This window comes from Lactuca saligna, chromosome 4 (genome assembly GCF_052625555.1).
Source record: "Lactuca saligna cultivar CGN05327 chromosome 4, ASM5262555v1, whole genome shotgun sequence".
Taxonomy (NCBI): Eukaryota; Viridiplantae; Streptophyta; class Magnoliopsida; order Asterales; family Asteraceae; genus Lactuca; species Lactuca saligna.
Genome location: NC_136420.1, coordinates 307,986,003 through 307,999,047, shown reverse-complemented (window position 1 = coordinate 307,999,047; position 13,045 = coordinate 307,986,003).

Below are 13,045 nucleotides of genomic sequence, written 5' to 3'. Positions count from 1 at the left end.
AGGTAAGTTGATGCTTAGACCCATGGTTTAGCTTCTTGAATCTTTTATAAATCTCCTTTTAACTCATGAAAGTTCATGATCATGCTTCTTAGAACCTATCTAAGCCAAAATCTCCTCAAGAAGCTTTCTAGGGCCGAAAACAACATCAAAATCTTACATTTCTTTCTTCAAACCGAAACAACAAGCAAAGGGGAGTTCATATCCCTATATTTTCGGTGTTGACAAGTTTTATGGGGGAGAATACAAGTAAAATGTGTAGATCTATATGTATGTGTATGTTATGTGTGATTTCATGTGTTTATGTGGTATATATGTGCCAAAAAGGAATGAAATCCTAAGATCTATAGCTCAAGGAGGAAAATAAATGTGATCTAAGATATATTACATTAAACAAGTCAAGAAAAATTACCCTCTAAGGTTATATTAAGCATATTACAATATAAAACTCATTTTAGGGCCATATTTGTCAAATAAAAAAAAGTTGGGTTAAAGGTTGTCATTCACGGTTTTCATAAGGACCAAAAGGGTCAAAATAGTTAAAGTAGATGTTTTAGTGAATATTAGGCTCTTCAAAGGACTAGAAATGTAAATTGTAGCCTAATGGGTCAATTTTTGGGCTTTTCAGCCCATAGGCCCAAAATTGCAAAAAAATGTGTTTTAAGGGGGTTGAAATGGTAAATTTCTCAAAAAAGTGGGTAAATGGGTAAATAAATCTATTTCAGGGGTTAAAATGATCTTTTTTTGCCAAAAGGATAAAAAATGCAAAGTATTTGGATTTTGGGTCAAAATTGTAAAAGTTGCGAAAAGTTTGGACTTTAAATGAAAATTCTTTACTAAAGGGGCTGAAACTGCCACAGAGTAAATTTTGAGTTAAAAACATTATTTAAATAAGTCTATGGGCCAAAAATATCAAGGAAATAGTTTAAGGGCCTAAAATGTCATTTTTTCTATAAAAAGGGACTAAGATTGTCATTTTTATTAAAGAATGGCTGAATAGGTCAAACCAATATTTTTTTGAGTAATTTATTTTATTATTAAGATATTTGGGTCAAAAATACCATATTATAACTTATGAAAATAGAATGAAGAATATAAATATATTTTCAAATATCGTTATACACAATCGACAAGCTTTGTGCCTTTGCGATTTAACAATTGTTCAATCAAACTTCCGGCAATTATACTATACATAAAACAAGTAAATATTCAAATTTTGGGCTTGAAAGATTCTAATCGTGCGTATTGGGCCTTCATGACCCATTAACATGACTTTGGGGCCTAACAATAATAGTAAATGTTTATTGGGTCTCTTGTGACCCAATTACATGCTTAAGGGACCCTCAATGGCTTTTACCTGCTATTGGGCCTCAGTGGCCCTTTAGCATTGCTAGTAAAGTCCAAGTAAATCATATGTAAAATGGGCCAACGCATCCTTCGTATAGTCGACAGCCTTATGTAACAAGTGTGATTAATAGGACCACGTGGTCCTCTTCTCCTCGTCTGTTAGGCTTACCGGCTATTCAAGTAAACAAAAATCAGATCGCTAATCAAGGTTAATCAAATTCATTTGGATTAAGTGAGTAATAACGGGAGACACCAATAAGTGTCGATCGTAGTCTGTAGTTATAATCAAAGTCTTTTGGAGGGAGAGCGAGAGTTTGTGTATAGATCTATACGGGGGTGACTCCCCCGCACCACAGTTGTTTGCTATAGTTAGACTCGGCTAGTCTAGGGTGACAAAATCTTAAGATCAATTCTGCTCGCTAGAATGCCAAAACAGACGAACTAGCATTATCATGCATGGTTATAACGACTCACATAAATAAATCCAATGCTATCTGAGTAATCAAGGGAGTTCAAAATCATTCGTTGTGACGGTATAACAATTCGAATCAATTATATTATATTATCGGAAAACATCAAGTTTTTCGAGGAAATCAACACCATTCACTTGTATTTTCAATAACTATAATGCAAATTATACACGTTTTGAAATCGTTCATGCATAAACCTATGGATCTTCACACTTTAGTATAAACAATTCTCTTTTTAGAAAATATCGGATTTTCTGGGTTTTACAAACTGCACAAAACATTTTCATAACAACCTTGCTTATGAACTCACCAACATTCCATATGTTGACGTTTTCAAAATAACTTGTATTCTCAGGTAACATGTAAGTTGAAGAGTAATACCAAGTATGTTAGGATGTTATGTTTTGAAAACGTTTAAACAATCTATGCTATGGAAATGTAATATTTAGACAATGTACTTGATGTGAACAATGTCAGTTGTAATGTATTAATGCATGGTGATGTTTATGTTATGGTTCATGTTTATTCATTGTGATGATATTCAATTTAAGTCTTGCGAGCCCTCAGACGTTTCCACCGTCTGGTTCGGGGCTGTGACAATCGACCACACACTTCCGCAACTAAGAGACATGGAAAGTGTTGTGGATCTGACTGAGCTCATTAGGAAAATCCATCAGGTATACAACCTTGCCCACTCGGACAGTAATCCTGAAGGGGCTAATAAATAGGGGCCTAGCTTACCCAACTTCTGAAATAGGTTGACACCTTTCCAAGGGGACACTTTCAGAAGCACCAACTTCCCCTCCTGAAACACGAGGTTCGAACAATGATGGTGTGCATAACTCTTCTGTTGTCTTTGCATGACTCAAAATCTATCATGCACTTGTTGAATCAACTTAGTGGTCTTGAGCACAACTTCGGTACTCCCCATGACCCGATGACCGACCTCGCTCCAACAAACTAGGGTTCTACACCTCGTTCCATAAAACTATTGGATTTAGTGTCTAATCCCATAACTATAATTGGTATGTATTTGTCCCAAGAGTAGTGTGGTCCATTTGGGTTGCATGCCAACTGAACAATTTGTAAGGATGGACTTTTGAGAAGAGGATATTTATGATTTATTAATATATCATAAGTTCTAATATATGAATATAAAATCATATTATTTAATTAGTATTGATCAAGAAATAATTTGGAATTAATTTTGTGATCAAAAGAGACTAATTAAATATATGGGGATTGATTGTGTAAATCATTCATACTTATAAAGTAGGCTTATGATCCATAGTTCTTTATGTTGGGCTAAACCCATGTGGTGACCCATTGATACTACATGGAGGTTAAAACCCATGGAGCCTAAGTAATATGGAAAGTAATGCACATTAGGGTTTGCATGGTGTAACCGTAGTTGTGTCACACTATATAATAAGCATCATAGCTACCAAAATCGACATTTAAGTGATATACAAGACGGCTAGCCAATTTTGTGTGCAAGATAATCTCTTCTCAGGTCCTCCATTGTTGGTGGTGTTGTGTGAAACATTTTAGGCATCACACTAGGGGTGCTAGGCTCTTACAGGCTTACGGTTTCAAAGCTACAACAAAGGTAAGTCATCTAACTAGATTTTTGTAGTGTATATACTCTATAGTATTCTAGTTAGGATGATGCCTTGGAAAACTAAAATTTTGCATGTATAATATAGAAAACATAGATCCGAGGTATCTAGAGTGTTAGAATGCTCAAAACCCATCAGTGGTATCAGAGTCTAGGCTTGTGTTCCATTATACTTGATGCTACCTGTTTTCAAAGCTTGGAAAAATCGATTTTCTGCTTTCTGGATAGTGGACTCGCCGAGTCCACTAACAGAGATGCCAGGTCACCCCTAAAAACTGACCAACTCGCCGAGTCAATTCATGGACTCGACGAGTTGGTGCTCCAGAATGCAAATTTTCGAGTTTTAAAGCCAGAATTGGACTAGAATCATTACCCTGAACTGTTTTTGAACAAATAAACCAGTTTTTGATGTGGTAAGGATTGTGCTTATCCAATTTCAAAGATAATTGTCAAAGTTTCATGCTTTGTATTAGTTTATATGATTAGGCTAATTTCATGAAATTTATTTGATATGAATTATCTTGTTCATATGAGTTTAATTAAATCATGTATGAATTATTTGATTATTCTGTTAATTAAAATAATTGGTTAAATGCTTTTAATGGACTCCATAACTTGTCCTCAAGTTATGAAAAATGAAAGGTTTTTCCATTAAGCGATCATTAAACTCATATGTTATGGAAATTAAAAGTTTTAACATGTTTCAAAACTTGCTCTCATGTTTTGGAATTTGTAAAGTCACTATATATATATATATATATATATATATATATATATATATATATATATATATATATATAAGAATAAGTCAGTCGTACCGTTAGTAGGCCTAATTCATGAAGCCGGTCTACAAGGGGGTATAAGGTTACTGTCTATAAAATGGCAGCTTAATGGGTGTCCACTCTCACCCACCGCTTCCTTGACTAGTGGAGGGTCATTAGCCGAATGGGTAGGATATGACATTAATTCTCATTAAGTATAATGATAATTATAAAGTAACTAAACCTTTTATAAATTCTCTATCACACCGCCAAACCAGATGGCGGAAACGTTCGGTGGCTTAGTCGGGACTTCATCCTTGTAGTATCATCACATAGTACATAATTGAAACATAACATCATCATCATCACACATGTAATATAACAATGTACATTGTGTAAATCAAGTATTTTGTTAAAATATTACATGCCAAAAATATTATTGGACGATGGAACAAAATATAACAAAACATCCATTAAATTGTTCAGCTCAACCTGCTTCAGCGGTTTCCTGAGAATATAAGTTAATTTGAAAAGGTCAATATAAAAATGTTGGTGAGTTCATAAGCATGTTTTGAGAAAATGATTTGTATAAGTTTGTAATCACAAGAGAATCATGTATTTTCTTAAAATAGTTTAGTGTGTTTGTGTGCGATCTTGTATTAATGCATGTGTGTTTTTGTTTAGTAGAATCCTAATAGTAAGTGAAAAGAATGTAAAGAGAATGCCCCCAGGCAACCATATGTTATCTGTAAAAGAGAATGTTGACGTACCAACCCCCTAGGTTGAGTACCAGTGTGAGTATGTTCCCGAGTACTCTAAAGAGAAAAGAGAATGGTCTCCCGTAAATTTCATAACATTAATTCCTCTATGTAAGTCGTTATAACCATGCTAATAAACGACAAATTCGCAAGTCTTGGCATTGTTGAACGCCGATAGAAAATAGAATAAGGATTTTGGTCACCCTATACTGATGTAGTCTAACTGTAGTGAACAGCTCAGGTGTGGGGTGTCATCCCTGTATAGATTTATACACAAACCCCCGCTCTCCCTCCAAGAGACTCTGGTTATGACTACAAGCTATGATCGTACACACAATAGGTGTCATCCGACATGTCTCACTAGATCCTTAATCGAATTTTATGTGAAGAGAAACATATAAAACTCATTTCGGACCCAATGAACCATGTAAGCGGCCACTAAGGCTCACTAAACACGTAAGTCATTTCCAGGCCCAAAGGAAATGAGATTATATAACATGGGCGCAAAATATATGCAAAATGACAACTAATGCCCATTTCACATGTAATGTATTTACAATCCCAAATAATATGCAAATAGTATCAGGGGTTTGTCGCGCATGTTAATGGGTCATGAGGCCTAATAAGCATACAAGTAGAATTAAGGACCTATTAAGTATGTAAATTGGCCACTAAGGCCCAATATCAATTAAATGACAAAATTAGCGCTTTTGTTATTGTTTTGCTATTATTAGTTCAATTAATTTCCAAAATTGCATACAAATCCCACTTTTTGTAAAAATTGACGTTCATGGCCCATTAAGCCAAAATTTACAATTAATGCCCTATTTTTGAAAAAATAACCTTTTAGGCCTTATTTTGGACAAAACTTGGATTTATGGGTAGTTTTAGGTAAAAATACCATTTTTAACTCGTTTTTTGTCAGAAATATCAAATTTGGCTTGATTTTTGTGAAAATATACGTTTTCGGCCCATTTATAGAAAATTTCATATTTTTGGCCCAAATGTTCATAATTTCGTAACTTTGACCCCCTTTTTAGTCAAAAATTTACATTTTTGACACAAATTTCTTGAAAATGACAATTTAACCCACAAAAGACCAAAAATCACCATTTTTGGGTCCAAAACCGTAAGAAGCACAAATAAGGCCCATTTATAAAAAATATTTACATTTTGGTCCCTATAAGGTTTCAAATGTCGAGTTTAGCCATTGTTTAGCAAAAATTTTCTTTTGAACCACCTACCAGCCAGGAGTTACATAAACAACCTATATTTTGACACTTTTGTCATTTTTAGCCCCTTTCATGAATTTTCTTAGATTCAAGTATTCTTGGTGTATTTTAAACCTTTTTCTTGTGAGATATGTTGAAAAGAGTGTTATGTTATACCAATATCATCATCGTTTTACTAGATCTTTTAGTTCATGAAGCTTACAACAAATAAACACATATGTAACAAAAGAAAACACACAAATCATGCATACACACAGATCCACAAAAAAACAACTTGTATTCTCCCCCAAAACCAAGTAAAAATCGAAAATAAGTGGTATGGGCTCACTTTGCTTTGATGTTTTCAGTTTTTGGTGATGATATGAGAAAATCTCGGCCCTAGCAAGCTTCTTGAGAAGGATTTTGGAACTTAGATGGTTCTAAGAAGCATGATTCATGAAAACATGGGTGTAAGAGTAGTGATTGAGTTTAAAGGTGAAGTATATCAACTTGGATTTGTAAGATCTTACCACAACGTGAAGCTTGAAGTGATTCTATTGAAGATCTTCCTTATACCCATGATTTTCTTGAGAGAAGAAGGGTGAAAGAGTGTTGGATGATTAAGACAATAAGGGTTGAGTTTGAAATGAGAGAGAGGTTGGAGAGTGATAGAGAGGCCGGGAGATAGAGTGAGAGATAAGAGAGAGAAGTGGAAGTTGACTTATGAAGGGGTGATGTCAGAGTTGGATGGGTACATGCACTCTTGCATGGATCTCGAACATGTAATAATGAGGTGTCACCCCATTTCCCTCCCATTAGTTTTCCTTTTTTTGTTGTTTCGCCGAGAAAGGGGAATGAGGAAAGGAAAAGAGAAAAGTTGGGCCCTATCTTGACTTAGTTTGAAATCATGAGGCCCAAAATAATTATTTTTTGGCCTATTTGGCCTTTATGGGGGGTTCACGGCCCAAAGAAGCCCAATGATGTAGTTTACGACCCATTAGGCTTATCAAACTAGTTATGCTCCATTAGAAATAAGATGGATCATTCTAGGTCCATATTACCCAAAATACCTTAATTTCATGGATGTGGGTATAATTAGAGCCCAAATAGGGTTCCTAGGTCCAAAGTAGTAAAATTGAAAGTTTATTGGTCCATTAGGTCCAATAATAGAATCCTAGTCCATAATAATCTTAAACCGGGATTTCCAGGGTTTTCAATCCATAGTTGAACATATGAGATGTATTATATTAGGTTTTAAACTTCAATCAAGAGTTTGGATTCAAATGAATGATTTCAGGTTAGAATATAGCATGATATTCACTTAGAGTACAAGTTTTAAAATAGCTGATGTTTACATGGGAATAGAATTTCCTAGCTGAAAATGTTGGTTGTGACATCATCCCCCCGTTAAAGGGAATTTCATCCCGAAATTCTTTCGAATGGTAGGATCATGAATGAGAGAATAAGTGAGGGTACTTCTTCTTAATTTTGTCTTCATGTTCCGATGTGAATTCCGGTCCATGCTTGGCGTTCCATCGAACCTTCACAATCGGAGTGTAGCTCTGCATTGTATACTTCACTTCCATATCCATTATCTCGACTGGTTCTTCGACAAATAGGAGATTCTCGTTTATTTCAATATCTTCTAAAGGAGTGACAAGAGTTTTATATGATAAGAACTTTTTCAAATTCTAGATGTGGAACACGGGGTGTACGTTGCTGAGCTCTGAAGTTAGCTGCAACTTTTAAGATATCAGACCAATTCAGGCAAGAATCTCGAACAACCCGATGTATCGCGGGTTTAGTTTTCCCCGTTTCCCAAAAAAGATCATCCATTTCCAAGGAGAGACCCTTAATAGTACCCGATCTCCGAATTGGAATTTTATAGGTTTTTGTCGATTGTCAGCACAACTCTTTTCTCGGTCACGTGACGCTTAGAGTCGGGCTTTGATTTGGATTATCTTTTTTATGGTCTCTGGTCATGTAAGGGTGTTATCCTATGATTGGACCTTTTGCTAGCTGGGCGTCACCCACCTCAGCCCAGCAGAGAGGCGATCTGCATTTGTGTCCATATAAGGCCTCAAAAAGGACGACCCTTATGCTTGTGTGATAGTCGTTTTTGTATGAGAATTCAATCAAAGGTAAGTGGGTATCCCATGACTTGCCGAAATCGATCACACAGGCTCGGAGCATGTCTTCGACTGTTTGATGGTTCGATCACTTTGGCTATCGGTTTAAGGGTGGTAAGAAGTGCTCATGTCTAGCTGTGTTCCATAGCCTTCTGGATCATCTACCAAAATCATGAAGTGAATCTACTGTCCCGATATGAGATTATAGATGTCGGCACATTTTTCACTTTGCACCTTACCAAGTCGTTAATGTAGCGTGTGTGGTAAACTGGTGCATGAACTTAAACTAGTAAGGGTGGCGAAGTATGGATTGATGTTTATCATAAATCAATGGAGCGTGTGTGGTTAATAGGCACATTGATTGGGTGATAAATGACGTCGGGAGTACCAAGCACATTTTTCATGGTTATTCACACATTGTTTGTGATCGTCGGTATCCCAGTCACAAACCTAAAGGGCATAATCGATATTTAAACATGCCATTGAATTGTTCAATGAATCTGAAAGGATCTAGGAGTTTCAATCCAATTAAAACTTAATAACTACTTCGTTTTTCATGGTGAAAATTGGTAAATCGTCATTTACCTACTTTCAAATATTTTTCATGTTGGATTACAACATCCCTCTTCCAATTTGTAAAATATTGTGTTGGGTCCTAGCTTTAATATTTCATTTTGGGTGTTATATTAAGGACTCTTTATCTGATCTAAACTTTGTCTTTCTTCTTTTTCAGATGTCTTCCAACACTGCTTTTGGTTCCAACCCTACTAGCTTTTCTCTCTAATTAATCTTTATGGGAGAGTTATCTTTGATGGTACTAATTTCAATTATTAGATTAGGAACATTAGGATGATCACACACAATGAGGACAAGGAATATGTCCTCGATAATGAGTTATAGTAAATTGATGAGTCTTTTGCTACTCTTGAGGAGATCACTGAGGTAGCTTGTATCATGCTTGCCACCATGACAGCTGAACTCCAAAAGTCCTATGAGGACTTCTACCCTATTAAGATGCACCAGGACCTGATGGATAGATACCATTAGGTTGCTCGTCAAGAGAGGTATGAAATCATCTACTCCATGATTATAACAAAGATGAAGGATGGTGAACCCATCACGACCCACTTGCAGAAAATGTAAAGGTTTGTGGACCGTTTACTAAAATAAAATGTGAGCCTTCCTGAGGAGTTGGCCACAGATATCATTCTACACTTCTTACCTCCATGTTATGATTAGTTCCGCACGATCTATCATATGAACAAAGAGGAGGTCACACTCAGCAAACTTCAAGGGCTTTTGATGACCGCTGAAAGTGGTCTCAAAGTAAAAAAAAAATGTTGTTTCTACTCCTACCACAACAACCACTATTTTGGCAATTGGACAAGGGAAAGGGAAGAAGAGGAAGGCTCCCTCAAAGAACCGCAAGGGAAAGTCTCTCGATAGATCCTCTTCAAGTGGGATCAAGGCTCGTTCTCATGCTCCCTCTTCCATTCCTAAGGAAGTATAGTGTTTCTACTGTTACGACAAAGGTCAATGGAAGCAAAGTTGCCCCAAATACTTGCAAGATGTCAAGGATGGGAAGGTTAAACCCACCCATGTAGGTATTTATACTATTCTATCTAAAAACTCATCACATTCTAATCTTGGGCTCTTGACATAGGTTTTGGATTTCACATTTGTTCTGATGTGCAGGACCTAAAAAGAAGTAAGGATGTGGAGCACGGAAAGATGAACTTGATCATGGGGAATAAGAAGGTTTCACCTGTTACCAAGATTGGAGTTTACTCTTTATTTCTTAGTAGTGGGTTAGAAATAGATTTGAATAATTGTTGATACTCGTCTGATATGGCAAGAAATATCATTTCCTTTCATAGTTTGTACAAACAAGGCTATAGTTTTTCATTTGATAATGAAATTGGTGCTATAAATGCTTATTATAATATATTTTTTTAATTTTAAAGCATTACCTTCTAATGGTGTATATGAAACTATGAATGTTGTAGACAACTTAGGAAATACTTTGTTCCATATCGATTCTTCCAATGACTTGGATAAAGCATGCTTGTGGCATTGTCATCTTGGACATGTCAACAAGAAGCACACAAGCCAACTCTAAAAGGATGGAGTTTTGGAGTCATTCGCCTTAAGGTCGGATGACACCTGCGAATCTTGCTTACTTGAAAAGATGACCAAGTCACCATTCACTGGTACTTGTGAAATGGGTGAAAGTTTATTGGATCTCATACACATTGATGTGTGTGGGCCCTTCAGAACCGCCACAGGGGATGCTAACTGCTTTTATGTGACTTTTACTGATGATTACAGTGGATATGGCTATGTCTACTTAATCAAGCATAATTTAGAAACTTTTGAGAAATTCAAAGAGTTTAAACAAGAAGTGGAGAATCATATCAATAGGAAGATAAAGATGCTCTGATCCGATCGTGGTGGTGTGTATCTTAGTATCAAGTTCCTAGACTATCTTAAGGAATGTGGAATTGTTTCATAATTGATGCCACCTAGGACACAACAGCTTAATGGTGTGGCTGAGAGGCGCAACCGAACCTTGTTGGACATGGTTCATTCCATGATGATCCGAGCTTCATTGACAATCTCATTTTGGGGGTATGCCTTAGAGACTGCCACCCATATCCTTAATCTAGTCCCAAATAAGAAGGTTGCCAAAACACCTCACGAGATGTGGAATGGGAAGGTTCCCACATTAGACCACATAAAGGTTTGGGGTTGCGAGGATTTCATGAGACGTGAGACTCACGAAAAGCTCGAACATCAAATTGAGCGGTGTATTTTTATCGGCTACACACATAAATCCTTTGTTTATCTCCTCTACATACCGAGTGACAATGTTGTCTTTGTTGCAAGGAGAGGAGTCTTTTGTGAGAGAGAGCTCATAAGCCAAGGAGACAGTAGGAGGAAAATTGACCTTGATTAACTCCAAGAGTAAGATAGTGAAGGAACCTCAAACACTAGTGATCAACCTGAGGAGGAAACTCTTGTTGAGCCGATTGAGGAATATGTACCTCTGAGGCGTTCCAGTAGAGTTAGAATTCCACCTAATTTTTAAGGTTTCCATATTACTGCAGAAGGAGATACATTTATCAGTGATAGCATACTGGTAAATTTTATAAACCTAACAAATACAAGGAAGCCATGGCAGGCCTCGAGTCTACTAAATGGAAAGAGGCTATGGACAGCGAGATTCAGTCCATGTATGGCAATCAGGTTAGGAACTTGGTTCACAATGTACCGGGTCCTAAGATATTCGGGTGCAAATGGATCTTCAAGAAGAAGACCGGCATGGATGGGAAAGTTCACACTTATAAGTTGTGACTGGTTGTGAAGGGGTTCACTCAAACTATGGGAGTTGATTACGATGAGACCTTCTCACCAGCAGCGAAGATTAAGTCTATTAGGGTTATGCTAGCCATAGCTGCATTTCATGATTATGAAATATGGAAAATGGATATCAAAACCGCTTTCCTTAATGGAAAGTTGCCTGAGGATGTTTACATGAGTTGGCTAGAGGGTTTTGTCAATGCAAAGTACCCTAATAGAGTGTGTAAGCTTGATAATCCATTTATGGATTGAAACAAGCATCTCGCAGATGTAATCTTTGTTTCGATGAGAAAGTTAAAGAGTTTGGATTTTCGAGAAGCAAGGATGAGTCCTGTGTATATGTCAAAGCTAGTGGGAGCATACTTAGCTTTCTGGTATTGTATGTGGATAACATATTACTCGTAGGAAATGACATCCCAACCTTGCAGGAGGTTAAGTCCTAGCTTGGGAAGTGTTTCTCTATGAAGGACCTCAAAGAAGTTGCCTATATTCTTGGGATAAGGATATTGAGAGACAAGAGTAAGAGACTAATTAGGCTTAGTCAAAGTACCTACTTGAATAAGGTGTTGAAAAGATTCAGCATGTAGAATTTCAAGAATGGTGACTTACCAATCCAGAGCAATGCCAAACTAAGTAAGACTCAAAGTCTAAGTATAGAGGCTGAGATAGCTAATATAAGTTAAAATATCATATGCTTCCGTTGTTGGCTCGATCATGTATGTTATGACTTGTACTCCCCCTGATGTGGCATTTGCTTTGAGCATCATCAGATTTCAAGGGAATCCTGGCAAGGCTCAGTGAACTGCGGTAAAGAACATTCTCAAGTACCTCTGGAGGACTAAGGACTGGGTCCTTACCCTTGGTGGGAGTGATGAATTGAGAGTGGTGGGGTTTAGTGATGCCAGCTTTCAGACCGACAAAGATAATTTTCGCTCTCAGTCGGGTTGGGACTTTACCCTGAATAGAGGAGCAATAACTTGGAATAGTTCCAAGCAGGAGACTATAGTTGATTTAACTCGCGAATCCGAGTACATAGCAGTAAGCGAGGCGACGAAGGAGGCAATATGGCTAAAGAACTTCATCGAATACCTTGGAGTTGTGTAACAGCCCGAAATTTCAGGTATTGCTTTAAAACTATTTTGGGGCATTTTTGGAAGGGACTCGGCGAGTTGGAGCCAAACTCGCCGAGTAGGACCACAGACTAGGTCGCGGGTTCGCGACTGGACTCGACGAGTCCATTATGGACTCGGCGAGTCTACGCTGTTCAGCAGAAACCCTAGCCGTTTGGTTTTGAATCGTATATAACGCCCCATATGCCGTCATTGTCCGACTTTTAGCCGATTGAGAAGAACCCTAATCGTTGTGGACGTCTAGAGCAGGAGAGAAAGCTATTG